We start from the raw sequence: 18784 nt of genomic DNA, 5'->3' as shown, positions 1-18784 counted from the left end.
TGAAAGCTAGAATGTTCTCTTATGAGAGAGAAGGCTCTGGTCGCTTGTCAAAGATGCCTCTTCCACCGCATCTCTCCACCTCACCTCCCTGTTTTGTTTCATTCGGAGTGCATGTTGCTATCTGTTGTTTGCTTATTTGTTTAATTGTTTGCCGTCTGTCTCCTTTGCTGGAACTTCATGTCTTGTTCACTCCTGCATTTTCAGTGCTTGAACAGTGCCTGACACATAGTAGGTGCTTGATGGACATTTGCTAATTGAATGCAAAAAAAAAAAAAAAAGGTAAAAGGGTTGAGAGACCCCCTGGAGTTTGGCTGGAGGGAGTTAAAGGACACATCTCATTCTCCTGCACGGACAGGACCTCTCCTCTTACCCATCAGTTGCTCTGACCCAGTGGGTGATAATTCTAAAGGTCTCCAAGCGGTGGGCGGAGATCAGGCAGCTGGGCTGCAGAGAGGTGGTGCATGCAGTAAAGTGGCTCAGATCCTCCGGGACCTCTCTGGTCCCCTTCTGGGCTGATATGCATTCCACCCACTGGACCAGCGTCTGCTCTTTTCCTTGGGTTCAGGGAATGTTTCTCCAGGAGGGTCCCCTGTTTTTCCTAGAGTCCTTTAGTAAGTGACCACAGTTCAGATTCCCTAAGACTGGGGGCTTTGGCCCGGGGAAGGGTCTTGCATCTGAAAGCGAGCCTCTTCTTGGATAAGCTGGCACGAGAGACCATCTCACACGAGGGCGAGTCACCTTCTGCCTGTCTCTCTCTGCTTTGTTTTAAAAAATTCATTGTATTTATTAGATATGCCATTACACAATGATCCTGCGACATATTTCATGCTGTAAAGAGACCTCTGTGCCATCAGGCTGTGCAGACATCACAGGCTGGTGAGAGAGCCCGAGGGTGGAAGATCTGGGCTAGTTTGGCTTTAGCTCCCTTTATCTCTGGAAAAGTGATTTCAAACTCCGAATTACCTATGCGAATGGGGAAGAGGCAGGATGAACAGACGTAACCCAGAGTCCCCCTCACCTCCCGGCCTGGTAGAGATGGCTGACCAGCAGCTGGTCTGGGTGGATGCGAGTTCAAAAAACTTTCTTTTCCTGCCTTGCCTGAAGATGGGAGGTGCTGATGAGCAGTGCCAGGGCATGGGGCGGAGGTGGGGGAGCCCGAATAATCCACTCCTTGAACAATCAGCCCTGAATAATTGAGCTTTGACAGGGCGTTGCAGTTGTCTTGGCCTGGAGATGTTGAGTCTGGGAGACAAGGAACAAGCAGATGAGAATGAGAGGGTCTGAGGAGAGGACACAGGATTTGGGGCTGATGCAAAGCAACTTGGGAATGAGAGGATTTTTTTTTATTACAATTTTAAACTATGGGGGCAAAGGGCTCACACGGCCCTTAGGGGAGGGGAAGGTTGCAGGGAGGAGGAGAGGAGAAGCATGCACAGGAAGGAGTGATATTTCTTTCTAGACAGTAAACAACTGCCAAATAACCCCCAGAAACAATGCTCTAAGAGCGTCTGTGGGAAGCTCAGAGAGCTGCTCGTCCTGAAAGAGTTATAGGTTTTGTTCAAGCTTCGTCTGATGCTCGCTTTAAAAAAATAGATTTTGTTTCCCCTCTTGCAACAGTCTGGAGGGGAAAATCAAGCACATAACAGCTGCCTCGTGTCATCATTTAGGCGCTGATGAATAAACTGACACTGGCAGGGGTAAGCAAATAGATGGTGAGACGCGACCCAGCCGCTTCCCCATGATCTCTATGTGGATTTTCCTTGTGGGGATGGTCCAGAGGAGATGTCCCAGCCCCGGGGTCGGGTCCTCCTGGCCGCTCAGCAACATCCCAGGCCTCACCTTCTGTGGTGGCCTAACTTTTGAGCATGCAGGGTGTGCACGTGTGAGCAAGCAATGGCTAGGAACATGGCCTGTTGTAGATGGGACCGGGCTTGAACTGGTTTCCACAACACACTATTTGCAAACCCTGGGCAGCGTCCCTGTTCCACTGAACCTCTGTGGCTTCAGCAATAAAATGAGAAAGATAGGGATGCTTGGGTGGCCCAATGATTGAGCATCTGCCTTTGGCTTAGGGCTTGATCCTGGGGTCCTGGGATGGAGTCCTGCATCCGGGTCCCCACAGGGAGCCTGCTTCTCCCTCTGTCTGTGTCTCTGCCTCTCTCTCTGTCTCTTATGAATAAATAGATAAAATCTTAGAAAAAAATAAAATGAGGAAGACAATAAATGTGGGAGTGATGGCTATGCTTATCACTATCCTATGGCCCCCTACATTTCCCAGCGTCCTTTGCTGTCCCATTGGCTGTGGGACTGGTGCCGCCAATGTGATGTGAGTGCAAGCGATGTGTGTCCTTTCCGGGCTGAGGTGGGTAAGTAGACCGTGTGCCTTCCCTATACTTTTGTCTCCCTTGGCTGTGGTGCGACTGCCCCATGGAAGGTAGCTTGGGTCCCTGAGTCACTGCGTGGATGGAAGTCACACAGGAGAGGGAACTGAAAAATAAGCCTTTGGGATTTTGAGCAGTTTGCAACAGCAGCTAGTATCAACTACCCAAAGGAATACAGTAGGACTCCTTTGAGAATCGTTGTGAAAAATTAAACAGAGAGGCAGAGCTCATAGAGAGCTTAGTAAAGTGCTTAGCATGTAGAAAATGTTCAATAAATATTAAGCATGCAGATTAATTTATTTACAAAGCTAATATTTATCGAGCTTCTGACATATGCCAGGTACATGGAATCATCATAACAACCACAGACACATAAAATTGTGGTTTGGATCAGCATGGTAACATGGAAAGGACAGAGAGGACTCGGTCACTTGTGAGTCCAGTGTCTGGGAGCCTTCCCGTGTGCCCGGCATCACGCTGAGTGGTGGGACATGTGGATGAATCAGTCAGTTTCACTCCCACGTTGCTTACAGGCTGCTGAGAGATGCACAGGTAGGCAAATAATTCAAATGCCAAGTGGCGAGTGTCATGCAGGAAGGTCTTTTCAAAGTGCTGGCAGTGTCCCTAATTTTGCTTGGGGCAATCAGGGAGGGCTTTACAGAGGAGAAGACTTTTGAGTTCAACCTTGAAGGTCTGCATGAGAATCAGACAGGTGAGAGGCACCTGGATGGCCCAGCAGTTTAGTGTCTGCCTTCGGCTCAGGGCGTGATCCTGGGATCCTGAGATCGAGTCCCGCATTGGGCTCCCTGCATGGAGCCTGCTTCTCCCTCTGCCTAAGTCTCTGCCTCTCTCTGTATCTCTCATGAATAAATAAATAAAATCTCAAAAAAAAAAAAAAAGAATCAGACAGGTGAGAAAGGGCATTTCAGGCAGAAGGACAGGTACATCATCACAAGGTCTTGTGTCTGCTGACAGTGACGAAGTGGTGGCTGGAGTCCACGGTATCCATGGCAGCAGGTGCATTGCCCCCTTCCCAAAATGTCCACAATAATCCCTGTAACCTGTAAATATTCTACCTTAAATGGTGAAAGGGACTTTTTCAAATGTGATTCAATTAGGGATTTTCAGTTGGGGAGATTATCCTGGATTTTCCAGATGAGCCCCAAGCTAATCACATGAATCCTTAAAAGTGGAGGATCTTTCTCAGTTGTAGTGGGAGAAGGAGGCATGTCTCTCAGAGAGGAGAGAATCAACAGGGCTGACTTTGCAGATGGTGGAAAGGAAGGTGGGGAGTCGAGTGTGCGCAGCCCGAGAAGCTCGAAAAGGCGAGGAAACAGAATCTTCCCTAGAGCCTCCCCGAAGGAACACAGCGCTGCCAACACCTTGACTGTAGCCCAGTAGGGCCCACGTTGGAATTCTGAGATACAGAATTACAAGATTTTTGTATTCTTTAAGCCATTAAGTTTGTGGCAGCAACACAATGTCTGATGGGGAAAGCCAGGCTGTCCTGCTGGACAGAAGCAAGGACAGAGGGAGCAGTTTAGATTGGTTCTATATGTGCACTGGGTCTCAAGTTTCTGTGACGTTCCCACTTTTCCACGTAATATCAATGTTCTGTATTCTGGATTAATATTAGCTAACATTAATATTCTGTGTTAATATTCTGAGAAAGAGAGAAAGAGCTGCCTCGTTTGCTTTAATGAGTGTGAATTTTCCATAAATTGCATGTGTATTTCTTGTTTAATTAACGGACATGCAGGTTGTTTCTAGTCCTTTGTTCTTAAAATAATGCTGCAGTTATCTTGACCTTGTGTCATTTTGCACACATGTGAGTATGTCTGTGAGACGAGTTCCGAGAAGTGGAGTTGTTGGGTCACGGAGAATATGCATCTTTGGGAGTCTGCATTTTTAATAAATGTCTGAGGGCATGATGATTCTGGTGAGAAGTGAATTTAACATGGAGGTTGCTGAACAGAATTCAGATCTGGGCTCTGTAAACATCCCTGTGGCTGACGGTGCGGAGGCAGGGAGGCCAGGGGAGAGGCTGAGGCAGGGGACCCCAAGACAGATGAGCGTGTGTGTGTGTGTGTGTGTGTGTGTGTGTGTGTGAGAGAGAGAGAGAGAGAGAGAGAGAGAGAGAGAATATGTTCTGGACTGCCCTGGCCGAGTGTAAGTTGATTTTCTTACTTTGTTTGTTTTTAATCAGCTTGGGAAATCCCTAGCACATGAGAGGATTCTTCTCAGTGACCCTGGGGCTGAGAGCCACGTAGGGTGAGGGGCCCGGGTCCCTGAGGACAAGTGAGGCCTGAGTTCTGATGTGTCTTCTACCTGCCTACTTTGACTGGGGCAGATAATTACCTCTGTGATGAGGATGGGGAGCAGGGAGGAATAGGGAAAAGCATCCTTGTAGCCTTTGAACCAGAAATGTGTTTCCATATTAGACCCCTTCTGAGAAAGATGAGAGCACAGAGCCCATACTGCCTCTGACCTTCTGATTTCTGGTGTTTCCATGACTTTTACAGTTACATCACGGTGTTGTAACACAATATCTCCAATTATTTTATTTTGGTTGTGTGTTTCCATAGGTTTTCTGCTTTGATGTTTTTGCTCTAAATCCTTCATTCTTGACTCTTCCCTGGGTGAGCTATGTTTCAATGTCATCTAGCTTTTTTGAGAATGGCTCAGGGATACTCTTCTCTCTCTTTTTTTTTGGGGGGGGGATACTCCTCTCTTCAAGTACTTTCATGGCTGAGAATGTCAGCCTGCTGCCTTTAGAGTTGAACATGCTGCTCCCTTGTTATTTATCTTCCTGAAGCCTCCCCTGAGAAGAACACTGTTCCTGTTATTTCCTCCATTCCTCCTGAGGATGGGTTGAGCGCCAGCTATTCTTGGGTGGCCCGGTAGCCCCCTGAGCATGGGGACACTCTAAGAGGATCAGAGAGTGCCATAATTTGCAATGAGGAACTTTTGGCTGCCAGTTTCAGGGCAGCTGAGCAGAAGATTATCCTTCTTCCTGTGTTTGGGATATTTGTTACTCTAAAAATATTCATGGCCGCTGTGTACAGCCGTGGAGGTTGTGCACTGCGTGACTCTAGGGAATGTCATTCGTATATACCACAGTTTGAATGGCGATGCCAGTGTTGTGCAGGGTGGTGGCCCTGCAAACCCTTAGCCTAGAGTGGGCCTGGAAGTGCAGAATTCTTTTATCCCAGTGATTCCCACATTTTAGTTTTTCTCATATCACCTTTGTGAATCTGTTCTTAGGCATGTACCCTTGTTCTACTATGATTTTTTTTTGTGCTCTGTATTGGCTCCCACTTTACTTACATAAATGAATTCAAAAGGGGAACTTTATATTACAATTGGAAATAGAGAATCAGCACAACTTGCCAAAAATAGAATAAATATATATACGCATACGTGTGTGTGTGTGTGCACGTGCAGAAAACAAAGCAATGCTATCAAATTCTCGCCAGATACTTCTGGCTTTTTTCTTTGTTTAAAATGGAAGATTAGTAAGTATTAGAGCGATGTTAAGGACAAGCTAGCACAAAACTGAAATATTCTCCTGGAAGCAATCTGAAGGGTTGGAAGGGAATTGGGGAGGGAAATCATTCCCTATGATGTGATTCAGTGTAATTTAGCGCCACATCCCCCCGTCATGAGCCACTCCTGGGACATGTGAGGAAACACTGGCCTAGTCTGATATGCCACCCACTCCAGGCTGCTTGAAGCTCTTGGCAACATCTCCATGGGGTGGGCCAAGCCTTTCTCATATTCTTCCTCCACGGGGAAATTTAATGGTACCTTGGAGGGGCCATTTCCATGGCTGAACTCTTCTTGGGTTGTATTGGACAGATGCCTGGTCCTTGGGCCCAAGTGGGTTTAGTTCCTCTCCTGGGAATCAAGCAGGAAAGTCGAATCCTCCTTCTACATTCTCTCTCCCCAAACGTGATTCAAAGTGGTGCCTCTATGGGTTACAGCATCCTGGGTGGAATCCTGGATCCACTACATGCTATCTCTGTGTCTTTGGGGAAGGTGCTTAACCTCATTGGGCCTCAGTTTCTTCATCTGATAAATGGGAACAATAACAGTACCTCCTTTATGTGGTTTAAGAACTAGACGAGTGCCTATGGAGACTTAGAACAGCGCCTGGCACATAGTGAGTGCTCAGGAGGTGTTTGCTTGTATTGTTTTCTGTGGCCAGGGACTGTGGACTTCTCATCCTCCCTGACCTTCTTCTGGATCAGAAGGCAGGGGACTCAGGTTCCAGCTTCAGCTCAATATCTGCCCAATGAGGAGAACTCAGGCAACCCATGGGCCCTCCTGGGCCTTTATTTCTACATCTGGAAACTGAGGGCTGTGGGCTCCATGGTTCTTATGTCCCTCCTCCATCTCTAGCTGATTTGGATTAATTCTGTGCCTGGGACAGAAAGGAAATACCGGGACAAGAGGTTGGAGGACCATAATCTCCATGTTAGTCACCGTGTGCCACAGGAAAACTATCTATGCTCCTTTTTTCCTTTCACATTTCTCTCTCTCTTTCTTTCTTTCTTTCTTTCTTTCTTTCTTTCTTTCTTTCTTTCTTTCTTTTAATTTGTTTTTAAAAAGATTTATTTATTTTAGAGAGAAAGGGAGGGGAGGAGCAGAGAGATAGAGGGAGAGAGAGAGTCCTCGAGCAGACTCTCTGCTTAGCATGGAGCCCAACGCAGGGCTTGATCCCAGGACCCTGAGATCATGACCTGAGCTGAAATCAGGAGTCGGACACTCAACAGAACAAGCCACCCAGGCACCCCTTACAATTCTCTTTCAAAACATGGTTTTGGGGAGTGAGACAGGACAGCTCATGGATTCCTGATGGTGTGTAAAGAAAAGGGCATAAATAAGACTGAGAGATATTAGGAAAGGCAGATCTGTGTAGTTTTAACCAAATCTAACAGATGGGATGACATAAAAAAAAATCACGATCTCCTTAATTTATCAAGCTCCCTTGAAAGATGATGATACTAATAATTGTGAACACTTACTGAGTCCTTGTCATGCACCAGCTGTCTCACGTGTGTGGTCGCATTTGATCCCCAGCTATGTACCAGGCAACAGTGGCTGCTGTAACAGATAAACCCAGAGACGGCTGTGGATTAACATAGTAGCAGTTTATTGTTTGCTCATGTGACATTTCAGTGTCAGTGATTCTGACGGATGGCAGCTCTCCTCCACACAGTGATTCAGGGACCAGGCAACTTCCACACTGTGGTTTCATCACTTCCCAGGGGCTCAGAGCCCACTGTATCTAGGTGACAGAGGAAAGAGAAGGCGTGTCCACTTCATAAAAGCCCTCTCCAGCCAGGCACTACTCACACTTTACAGGCAGAACCAGTCCCATGATCCCACCAGGATGCAGGACTGCTGGAAAAGATCGTGCCTGGCTGGGTGGCACTTTCCTAGCAATGACCCACACTACAGGAGTAGCACAATTTTTCGGTAATAGCCAGCTGTTTCTGTCACACGTTATGTAGTAACGATGACGATCATACCCATTTTACAGATGAGGAAACTAAAACCCAGAGTGTCTAGGCTGGGTCATGGAGCTTGTAAGTGGCAGAGCTGGGACTTTGGCTCAAGACTCTGTGAATTCAGAACTCTTACATTTAACCACTATGGTATTAATTTAAAATAAGCATTTAGGTTCTTCCAGCTATAAAATTCTTTAGAACAATCTTTTCCCTACGGTTTACCCACAGTGCCTGAAATGCCCAAGCAAGGCATGTCTGGAGACTGTGGTGATGAGGTCATGATGCCAGGCAGGATTTCAGTCTCCAGTATTTTATCCACTTGGAGAAATGATTATGCCCAGAAAGTTGACCCACATTTTGGACTCCTGCCAGAAATCAAGGCATGGTACCATCTGTAAGAGATAAATAAATCAAAATATCATCAGCAGATAAGTGTGTACCATCTGCTGCCCTGTCAGTTGAACTGGCAGAGGCCTCTGGAGAATTCCAAGGAAGTGCTTGCCAAGGCTCTGCTGCCAGCCTGGATAGTGAGAGGAGAAGCTTCGCACAAGATCTGCTGGCATTTTTCTTTATTCTCTGATCTTGGAGCTGAATTCCTTGAATCCAGCCAGCAAAGGTGTGTGAACTTTTGCCCTTGCCAAACAATCAAAATTATTTCCCATCGGCCATGGTGGTTGGGGGCCAGGACCAGTTCTTCTCTGCCCTCCTAGCTAGTTGAAAGCACCTACTGTAGAGAAAAACTAGTTAGGCATCTGCCAGGAGGTGGGGTCCCCTGGAATCTCGGTCTCAGAACCAAACAAGAAGCAACCCCGTTTGGGTCCTGTTGGCTGGGCATCTGGAAATGCGGTCGCATCCTCATGGCTGCTGGTTTCTCCTGCCACATGTGGAGTCCTCTTGGGAGGGCATCTGGGACCTACCTTAGGAAGAATGGAGTTTTCTAGAAACTGCTTATTCCGCTAGGAGGCGGTCGTGGCCAAATGCCAAGGCTCCACTGAGCCATCCCAGTTTGAGTCCTGGCTCTACCACTGGCTGAATGAGCTTAGACAAGTTACTCGGCCTTCCTGTGCCTCAGTTTCTCCATCAGTAAAACAGGGATGGGAGTTTGTAAAACCCTCTGGGCCTGGTACAGAGTATGTGCACAATATATGTTAGCAAATATTTGTCGGCTGGCTTTGTGTGACACCAGTGCCTCACCAGTGTGACACCAGTGCCTCACCACGGTCGCCCCGATGCTGCTCCCCACCCTGCACGCCACAGAAACCTCAATTACACCATCTGGTGGGGTATGGAATTAAGTCACGGTCCTCAGACCTGGGATCCGGGGACCCAGCCAAGGACGCTGGTCTCCCCAGTGCCCCTTCCACTTGCTGCCCATCTTCCCGCTGCCAGCCAGACCTGGACTCCTGTGTGTTCATGCCAAGGGCAACTTGGCCGACCCTCCGTGTTCCACAGACCTTCTGCCAGCCTTGGGCATCTGCTTCTGGCCACCTCCCTGGATGCTGCCTGCACCCCTGCCAGGTTTCCTCCACCTGCTCAGGGTGAGGTTGCATCGTTATGGCTTCCTGCTTCTGGCTTGGGAAGACTTCCCAACTCTCTTCTGGAAGACTGCAATGTGTCTTTAACTTAGAATCCAGGGAAGGAAGCAAAAATCAAAAATGACTCTTATTTACAAAGCCAAGCAAAGGACGGTTTCATGCACTCCCCTGTTCTCCTTTTTGTGAACCTAGAAGGCAGGTACCCGATGACTTCCATTTGGCAGGTGAGGGAGGAAAAGGATCCAAAAGATAAAGTCACTCTCTGAGATCATGTGGCTAAGAAGAGGCAGAGGAGGGATTTGAACTCATGTCTTATGGCTTCTGAGCCCAGACACCTCCATTTGCCTCTGAAGAGCACCTTTTTCAAGGACGGAGCCTTGAGAACTCTGATGAGTGACAGTGGGAGTGTGGGTATCAGCATATCGTGCTGGCCCTCCTGCAGATGTTGCCTGGTTTATTTTTTATTTTTTAAAGATTTTATTTATTTATTCATGAGAAACAGAGAGGCAGAGAGAGGCAGAGACAGGCAGAGGGAGAAGCAGGCCTGGGTACCCAACACAGGGCTCGATCCCAGGACCCCCGGATCATACCCTGAGCTGAAGGACAGACGCTTAACCACTGAGCCACCCCGGTGCCCTGTGTTGCCTGGTTTAAATCCTAAGTGGTGATGTCTTGTTTTACCTCGTTTGGCCCTCGAGCAACCCCATAAGGTGGGAATGATCACCCTTTACTGGCAAAAACAAAACAAAACAAAAAACAACCAAACAAAACCCATCGTTCCCCCCCAGTCCTCCACAGTTAGCAGATGGCAGAGCTGGGATTTGAACTCCCGTCTCTATGAAGTCAGAGCCCGAGCTTCTCACCAGGAGAGCTCTCACCAGGGAGCACACCCTGCTGGCCTCCCTGCACCCTGGTGCACTTGGCTCTGCTCGTCGTCACCACACACCAGCCTTTTTCTCAAGTAAACTGGGCCTGGAGGAGGGACCACGGGTGAGATCCCTGGCTTCAGGCCTGAGTGGTGAGCCCGAGCCGAGGCAGCTGTGACCTGGCCGGTTGTGTCCAGGGCGGATTCCTGGAAGCCTCGTTTCTGCCGGGGACGCGTGCCAGGTGCTCTCCTTGGTGCAGGCTCGAGGTGCCGGCTGACGAAGCTCAAGCTGCTGTGCCCAGGGAGATTTCCGAGGTTCCCCCGTCCCTGCTCTTAGCTCAGCGGGGTCCCTGCAGACAGGGGGTCAGAATTCTGCAGCCAGCAAGGAGGGCAGGTCGGGCCCTCTTGGGTTATGTGTTTTATTCCCTCGCTGCAAAAAGCCACCAGCTCTCTAAGGTGATGTCACAGGGTCTGGGAAGAAACGATCTTCCATTTGTCTTTTCTGAGCAAGGGAGCAAACCCTTCAAAAAGACATTTAGACACAACTTCTGGGATTTGTTTCAAGATAACTCTATATGGTGGGGGCTACGGGGTAAAGAAACAAGACTGGCCGTGACGTGACAGTTTCCAAGCTGGGGATGGGGGAACGTAGGGCTCCTTGCACTAGTCTCTCTGGTTTTGTACAAGATGGGAATTTCTCATAATAAAATGTTTTAAAAGGACATTTCGGAGACACTGTTGATTTACCTGAGCCCAAAAATCTCATGTGGCTGTGAAATGTCCTGAGTCTCTGTCCTACTTCTTTTTTTCTTTTTTTTTTAAAAGATTTTATTTTTATTTGAGAGAGAGAGAGAGAGAGAGAGGGTGAGAGAGAGCTTGAGCTTGGGGAAAGGCAGAGGCAGAGGGAGAAGCAAACCCCAGCTGAGCAGGTAGTCCACTGTGGGGCTCGATCCCAGGACCCTAGCATCATGATCTGAGCCAAAGGCAGACACATAGCCAACTAAGCCACCAGGTGCCCCTGTGTCTTATTCTGGACAAGCCAATCCTTTGAATGATGGAAAGAGTTTTAGAAAGACATGGACCTGAGCCCCCATCTTGATTCTGCTACTTCTTGGCTGTGTGACCTTGAGGAGGTCCCTTTGCCTACATGAGCTTGACTTCCTCATCTGTAAAATGGGGATGGATAGTGACCTCATTCAGTTGTGATGCCGGCCAGGTTCTTAGCATAGTGTTCACTCTGGGCTCTCCTTGGGTCACTGGATCCTGGATCTTGGGTAACATAATGTTCTAGCTTCCACCTGCTGGTGGGGAGATCTGCCGTGTACAGCCCCAAAGGAGTTCAAGCCAGAGGGGCCAAGCTGTGCCTGAGGGAGAATGAGACAATATAATGAAAGATACTGTGATAAAATGCTGGAAATTCAGAGCAGGGAGACATCTTTTTGGGGGGGAGTGTAGGTGGTTGGTGAACAAGATAGTCTTCCTTGTGGGAAACTAGGGTGAGCATTGAGCTGGCTCCAGTGAGCCTCTGGGAACACAGTGGGTCTTTAGGGGACTCTCCTTCCTGGGGAGGAGATGCTCTCTTTCACCTTCTCAATTTTTAGTAACTCACTGTGAGCCAAAGGGAATCAGTGGAGGTAGCAATGGGAGAAAGAGCATCTTCAAGGGGCAAAAATGAGGCAATTACTAAACAATGCCCATGGGTTTGGTGGAGATAATGGGCAGTGCAGGGCCACATCCTGGGCACGGGCTCATAAGGGAACTATACATTCCCGCAGATGACACTTGGCAGTGTGGTCTCCTGCTCACTGAGCTGTCCTCGCTGTACACCTGGTGGTTGGCACTAACCCCTACTGATCCACCCTGTTATCAGTACTTAGAAACACTAGCATTGGTGGTTTTCACTTTATAGATAGGGAAACTGAGGCACCAGAAGGTTAATGTGGAGTCATACATCTAGTAAGTGATGGAGTTAAGCTGAACCCAGGTGGGTCTAGGGCCCCTGCTCTGAGCCCCACTCCCTTCCTCCACCCACCACCGTACATCAGTCTGCTCTCCTCTCCATTGGACAGCAGACACCAATGGCCAAATGGACGGCCACCCATTTCCTAAGCACCCACTCTGTGCTAGGCACCATGTCTAAGCTCTGTGGCCGTATCAGGACTTTACAACGCTCCCATAGGTGCCATACCCATGAAACAGTCAAGGAATCAAGGCACAGAAAGACTGGGGAGGGCAGCCCTGGTGGCGCAGCGGTTTGGCGCCTGCCTTTGGCACAGGGCGCGATCCTGGAGACCCTGGATCGAGTCCCGCGTCAGGCTCTCTGCATGGAGCCTGCTTCTCCCTCTGCCTGTGTCTCTGCCTCTCTCTCTCTCTGTGTCTCTATGAATAAATAAAATCTAAAAAAGAAAACCAAAAAAACATTTAAAAAAAAAAAAAAAGAAAGACTGGGGATTCATGTGGAAGGAAATGACAGGGTCAGGATTTGAACCCAGCTCTGCTGATCCCAGAACTCAGACTCTTGGCCACTCTGCTATCCTACTTCCCAGATAGTGCTGTTTGAAGGCATGTCCATTTTGATAACATGAGCTGTCACTAAAGATAACTTACTGTTTTTCTAATGTTGAAAATAGTTTTTTTTTTAATGAACCAGATTGGAGGGACGCCTGGGTGGCTCAGGGGGTGAGCGTCTGCCTTCAGCTCAGGGCGTGATCCCACATTCCGGGGATCGAGTCCCGCATCGGGCTCCCTGTATGGGGCCTGCTTCTCCCTCTGCCTGTGTCTCCGCCTCTCTCTGTATCTCTCATGAATAAATCAATAAATTCTTTAAAAAAAACCATCAGATTGGGATGTGAATCTCAGCCTAGCTGCGTGTTGGAATCAGGGAGTTTTTAAAACCTCCCTGAAGTTTAGGCCCCACACAGATCAATTAAATCAGGGTCTCTGTGGGTAGGGCATGGGGTTCCCAGGGCTGAGAGCCACTTAAATTGGATGACCTCTAGGATTCTTCCCAGCTTTCACGGTCCACAGTTCACAGAAGGTACGCTGCCATCAGGTGGCAGTAACATGCCACAGCTCCATGATCTAATTGACAAGCCTCAGTCTAAAGAGATAAAGTGCTCTTGTCTTTAATTTTATACCCCAATTAAATCCCTTAGTTAAACATATCAACTTAAGGATAATTGACAAAGATGTTTTAAAGGCTACTTCTAAAAGCAGTAAGACAATTTGGTACAGTTTGATATCTTTCACACAAACGGTTAGCTAATTTTTATCATGAAGAATAGGGGTTTGGAGAAAAAAACTCCTCTCTGTGTTTGGATATCAAGTAATAGACTTGCTGACCATCAAAATAGCCAGTCTTCCTTATGTCATTACTATGATTTTTTCTTAAACTTCAGCATTGTCCTGAATAGACAGTGTGGGCCAAGTTTGACCATCTCTGTTCAAACATCATCCATTTGGTCTTGTCCATGTAGCAGAAATAGAAATGCGAGAGCCATTTTATTTGGCCCCTGGTGGATTTTCCCTGTCTGCATGGGGGGGGATATGTTCTTGGGGGATTCCTTTCAGGATCTGGAAGCTCTACACAGTGGGAATGGCTGGCTGCAGTAGGAAATTCTTACATGGAAACTGAGTACATAGCTGGAAAAACTTTAGGGCATGGAGTTTGGAGTCTATAGACTTGGACTGAGTCCTGCTCCATCATTACTGGCTGTGTGGTCTTGGGCAAGTCATTGAAAGCTCAGAGCCTCAGCTTGCTTGTCTCTAAATGGGGATTCTCAGAGCTACATCATTGCAGGTTATTATGAGATTAAAGAGAAGGCAAACACACTTTTATGATAAAACCACTCAACAAACCAGGAATAGGAGGAATGTCTTCAACCTGATAAAGATTATCTATGAAAATCCTGCAGCAAACATCATACTTAATGGTATAAGAATGAACGTTTTTCTCCTTAAGATCAGGAACAAGACAAGGACGTTTGCTCTTGCCACTTCTATTCAACATTATGCTGGAGATTTTAGCTAGAGCAATTAGACAAGAAAAAGAAATAAAAGGCATCAAGATTGGAAAGGAAGAAGTAAAACTACCTCTATTTGTGGATGGCATGATCTTGTATATAGTAAATCCTGAGAATCTACTGAAAACTACTAGAACTTATAAGCGAATTTAGCAAGATTACAGAGCACAAGGTCAGTATACAAAAATAATCATATTTTTATACCCTAGCAATGAACAAACTGAAAATGAAATTAAGAAAACAATTCTATGTACAATAACCGAAAAGAGTAAAATTCTTAAGAATAAATCTAACAAAATAAGTGTAAGACCTATTTATATTCCATAAACTACAGAACATTATTAGAAGAAATTAAAGAAGATATAAATAAATGGACAGACATTCCATGTTCATGGACTGGAAGACTTAATATTATTAAGGCGGCAATATTCCCCTAAATTGATCTACAGACTCAGTGCAATCCCTATTAAAATTCTAACGATGAGGTGCCTGGCTGGCTCAATTAGTAGAGTACATGACTCGATCTCTGGGTTGTAAATTCAAGCCCATGTTGGGTATAGAGATTATCAAGAAATAAAAATCTTAAAAAAAAAATCCAACTGGCATTCCCCCCCCCCCCCCCAGAAATTGACAAGTTGATTCTAAAATCCATATGGAGGGGTGCCTGGGTGGCTCAATCAGTTAAGTGTCTGACTCTTGATTTCAGCTCAGGCCATGATCTCAGGGTCATGGGATTGAGCCCCACATTGGACTCTGCACTCAGCAAGGAGTCTGCTGGACATTTTCTCTCTGTCTCCCTCTGCCTCTGCCCCACCAATAAATAAGTGAATCTTTAAAAAAAATAAAATTTATATGGAAATTCAAAGGACCCAGATTAGCCAAAATCATCTTAAAAATGAAACACAAAGTTGGAGGACTCATTCAATTTCAAATCAAAAACAGTGTAGTACCAGTATAAGGATAGGTATATAGATAGATCAATGGAATAGAACTGAGAGAACATAATAAACCCTCCCATTTATAGTCAGTTATTTTTTGACAAGGGTGCCAGGACAATTCAATGGGGGAAAGAATAGCCTTTCAACAAATGGGCTGAGACAACTGGATATCCACGTGCAAAAGAATAGAGTTGGACACTTTTTGTACACCATGCACATAAGTCAACATCAAATAGATGATAAACCTAAAGGTAAGAGTTAAAATAATAAAAGAATAAGACTAAATCTTCATGATGTTGAGTCAGGCAAAGCCTTCTGAGCTATGACACAAAAGGAAAAGCAACAAAAGAGAAATAGATAAATTGGGCTTCATCGAAATTTAAAACTCTTGTGCTTCAAAGGACACCATCAAGAGAGCGGAATGACTATTCACAGAATGGGACAAAATTTTTGCAAGTTGGATATCCGTTAAGGTATATGTATGCAGAATATATAAAGCACTCTTAGAACTCAATAATAAAATGACAAAATAATCCAATTAAAAATGGGCAAAGGATCTGGATTTCTCCAAAGATGACATGCAAATGGCCAAGAAGCACATGGAAAGATGCTTAACATTACTAGTCACTGGGGATGTACAAATCAAAACTGCACTGAGGTACCACTTCCCACCTGAAAGGATGCCTATGATATATACAAAAAAGATACAATAACAAGTGGTGACAAAGATGTGGAGAAATTGGAACCCTTATATATAGACACATAGCTAGTGGGAATGTAAAACACCATGTCTACTTTGGAAAAGAGTCTCATAGTTCCCAATAAGGGTCAATAGAACTTCCACATGACCCAGCATTTCCACTCCTAGGTATAGACCTAAGAGAAATGAAAACTTGTCCCCACAAAATCTTGTTACATGAAAGTTCATCAATAGCCAAAAAAGTGGAAACAAACCCGAAATCCATTAACTGATGAAGATAAACATAATGTGATGTAGCCATACCATGGAACATTATTCAGCCTTAAAAAAGGAACAAAGTACTGGTTCATGCCACAACATAGATGAACCTTGAAAACATTATGCTAAGGGAAAGAAGCCAGACACAAAGGATCACGTATTGTATGATTCCATTTGTGTGAAATAACCAGAATAGGCAAATCTATAGAGAAGAAAAATAGATCAGGGGTTACCCAGTGCTGGGAGGATTGGGGGAAATGGGGCTGACTGGTAATAGGTATGGCGTTTCTTTTTGGGGGGTAACGAATGCGTTCTAAAATTGATTGTGGTGATGGTCACGCAGTCTTGTGAATATACTAAGAATATACAATAAACCTTTAAACTGTCAGCTTTACGTTGGTGAATCGTATGGCATGTGAATCATATCTCAGCAAAACTGTTGAAGAAGAGAAGGCAAAATGCTTAGCACATCAACTTTACCTATCATCGGGAGCCCAGTGGTGGTGGGAAGACAATAATGGGGGAGCTGGGAGACCCGGAGCTGTAGGGCCGCTTCTCCCTCTCATCCAGCGGCACAGAGCCAAGGACTCACGATGCTTTCATGGATGTATACACAAGTTTTAATTCTTTTAATTCTTTTAAAAAAAAAAGGGCACCTGGGTGGCTCAGTGGTTGAGCGCTTGCCTTCAGCTCAGGGCATGATGAGCTGGGATCGAGTCTCACATCAGGCTCCCTGAAGAGAGCCTGCTTCTCCCTCTGCCTTGTCTCTGCCTCTCTCCCTGTGTCTCTCATGAATAAATAAATAAAATCTTTTAAAAAATTGGAAGAAAAAGATAAGCTTTTAGGTGAAGAGAAATCTTAATATGTAGTGTTAATATATTTGTTTTTAGCCAACGCAATTGTAAAATGTAATTTTTAATTCAATTTTTTTTAATTTAGGAAGGACCCCAATAGGTCAAAGTGCCTAGGATCCACAAGGTCTGAACATGGCCCTGGGTGTTGGTCTGAATTTGACCATTAATGTTTTCTCTCTCCAGATTTTGAGAAAACAATATAACAGTAAAGAAACTTAGAAGCAATTCATTCAAATATATCCATTCTAGCATACTACTGATTCTTATTTTTTTTTATCCTGCTTTCCAGTTCTTGGCTGTCAGCAAACATCTCTTTCAGTGGGTTCTAATCTTGGTACCTCTGACTTGCTGTGTGGTCCCAGGTGGTCATGCAGTGGCCCTGGGCCTTGTTTTCTTGATCCATGAAGGGAGGTAAGGGTCCTGTGTCTCAGCATAGAGCCCCGGGGAGGAAGCCACAGGAGCACCATCCAGCCACCTGTGGCCTCATGATTCTTTGGAAGGGATGATGTAAACAAGACAGGAGTCTACTCCTTAGCTTGGCACTCAAGACCCTTTGTGATCTGGCCCTTGCCTTCCTTCTCAGCCTCATCTGCCAACATTCCTCTTGTCTGATTTGCATTTGTATGGGGCTGGAAGGACACTCAGGATCCCAAGGGGGCTTCCAGGGAGCTTCTTAGAGAAGAACTTAGGAAGCTTCAAGCAGACACATGAATTGAGAATGCTGAAAGCTTCCAGATCCTTTCCACCCCTCCCCCCGCCCCCCGCCCAACTCACATTGGTTCCATTTTGACATGAAATCTATATCCTTGCTGGGATTAGCAGTAAAATCCTTAAGCCAGGGATTGCAAGCTGACCCTAAAGGTCTTCCGACCTAGTGTCCCAGGGACTGGCTGGGTGGCTTCAGGGGAGGCTAGAGGGAAAACAGCGGGGAGCGGCGGGGACTGTGGCAGACTCCAGGGCCTGTCCTCCATCTGAAGGGGGCAGCATCTGACCCATCTGATTGTTGCTCTGTGGGCTGTGAGCCCGGCACGGCCAGCTCTTCTGGTTCTCATCTGGATTTGTGGGCAACATTGTCCCTCTGGCAGGTTGCAGTGTGTGCTGCCTTTGTGACAGAGGGCCTGGAGGCCGGGCCGTCTTGCTCATCACCGTGTCCTGGTCAGCATGGTGCCCAGCGTCAAGGAGGCCTGGGAGAGACAGACTTAGAGTTTCTTAAAGATTGAAAGTTTGGGTGTAAGACATTCATTCATTCATTTGCTCATCTCTTTGTCCAGTCACTCTTTGGTTTATTCATTCATATGCTCCTTCAGCAAATATGTATTATGCCTTCATATGTACCAGACCCTGTTTTAGGTGGTAAGGGTCCAGCAGGAAGACAGCTTGGGCAGTCAGGGCAGGGACCTTTGGAATATTAAAAATTGGCTGGGGAAGGTCCCCCTGAGAAGGTAACATTTGAGGAAGGTGATAAAAAGGAGGAAGGGTAAACCATTCAACTATGTGAGGGAAAAATGCTCCAGGTAGAAGTAGCAGTATGTGCAAAAACCCTGAGGCAGAGGTATACCTGGCACATTTAAGGATCGGGAAGGAGATCAGTGTGGACAGAGCCAAGTGAGTGAAGGGGAAGCTGGTAGGAGATGGGGTTAGGGAGGTGATGACCCTGTGGGCCACGAGGAGGACTTGGGTTCTCATTCTGTGTTCTGAACAGAGAAGGACATAATAAT

The 18784-nt window shown here is 46.4% G+C and overlaps 1 protein-coding gene across 3 annotated transcripts in view; it reads left to right on the top strand.

The window, feature by feature from the left end:
* The window catches only part of GSG1L (GSG1 like), a 202077-nt gene that overhangs the window by 51256 nt on the left and 132037 nt on the right, over positions 1-18784 (top strand). The window lies entirely within an intron of this gene.

The sequence above is a fragment of the Canis aureus genome, chromosome 8 (genome assembly GCF_053574225.1).
Source record: "Canis aureus isolate CA01 chromosome 8, VMU_Caureus_v.1.0, whole genome shotgun sequence".
Classification (NCBI taxonomy): domain Eukaryota; kingdom Metazoa; phylum Chordata; class Mammalia; order Carnivora; family Canidae; genus Canis; species Canis aureus.
This window is presented reverse-complemented; position numbering and strand designations above follow the sequence as displayed.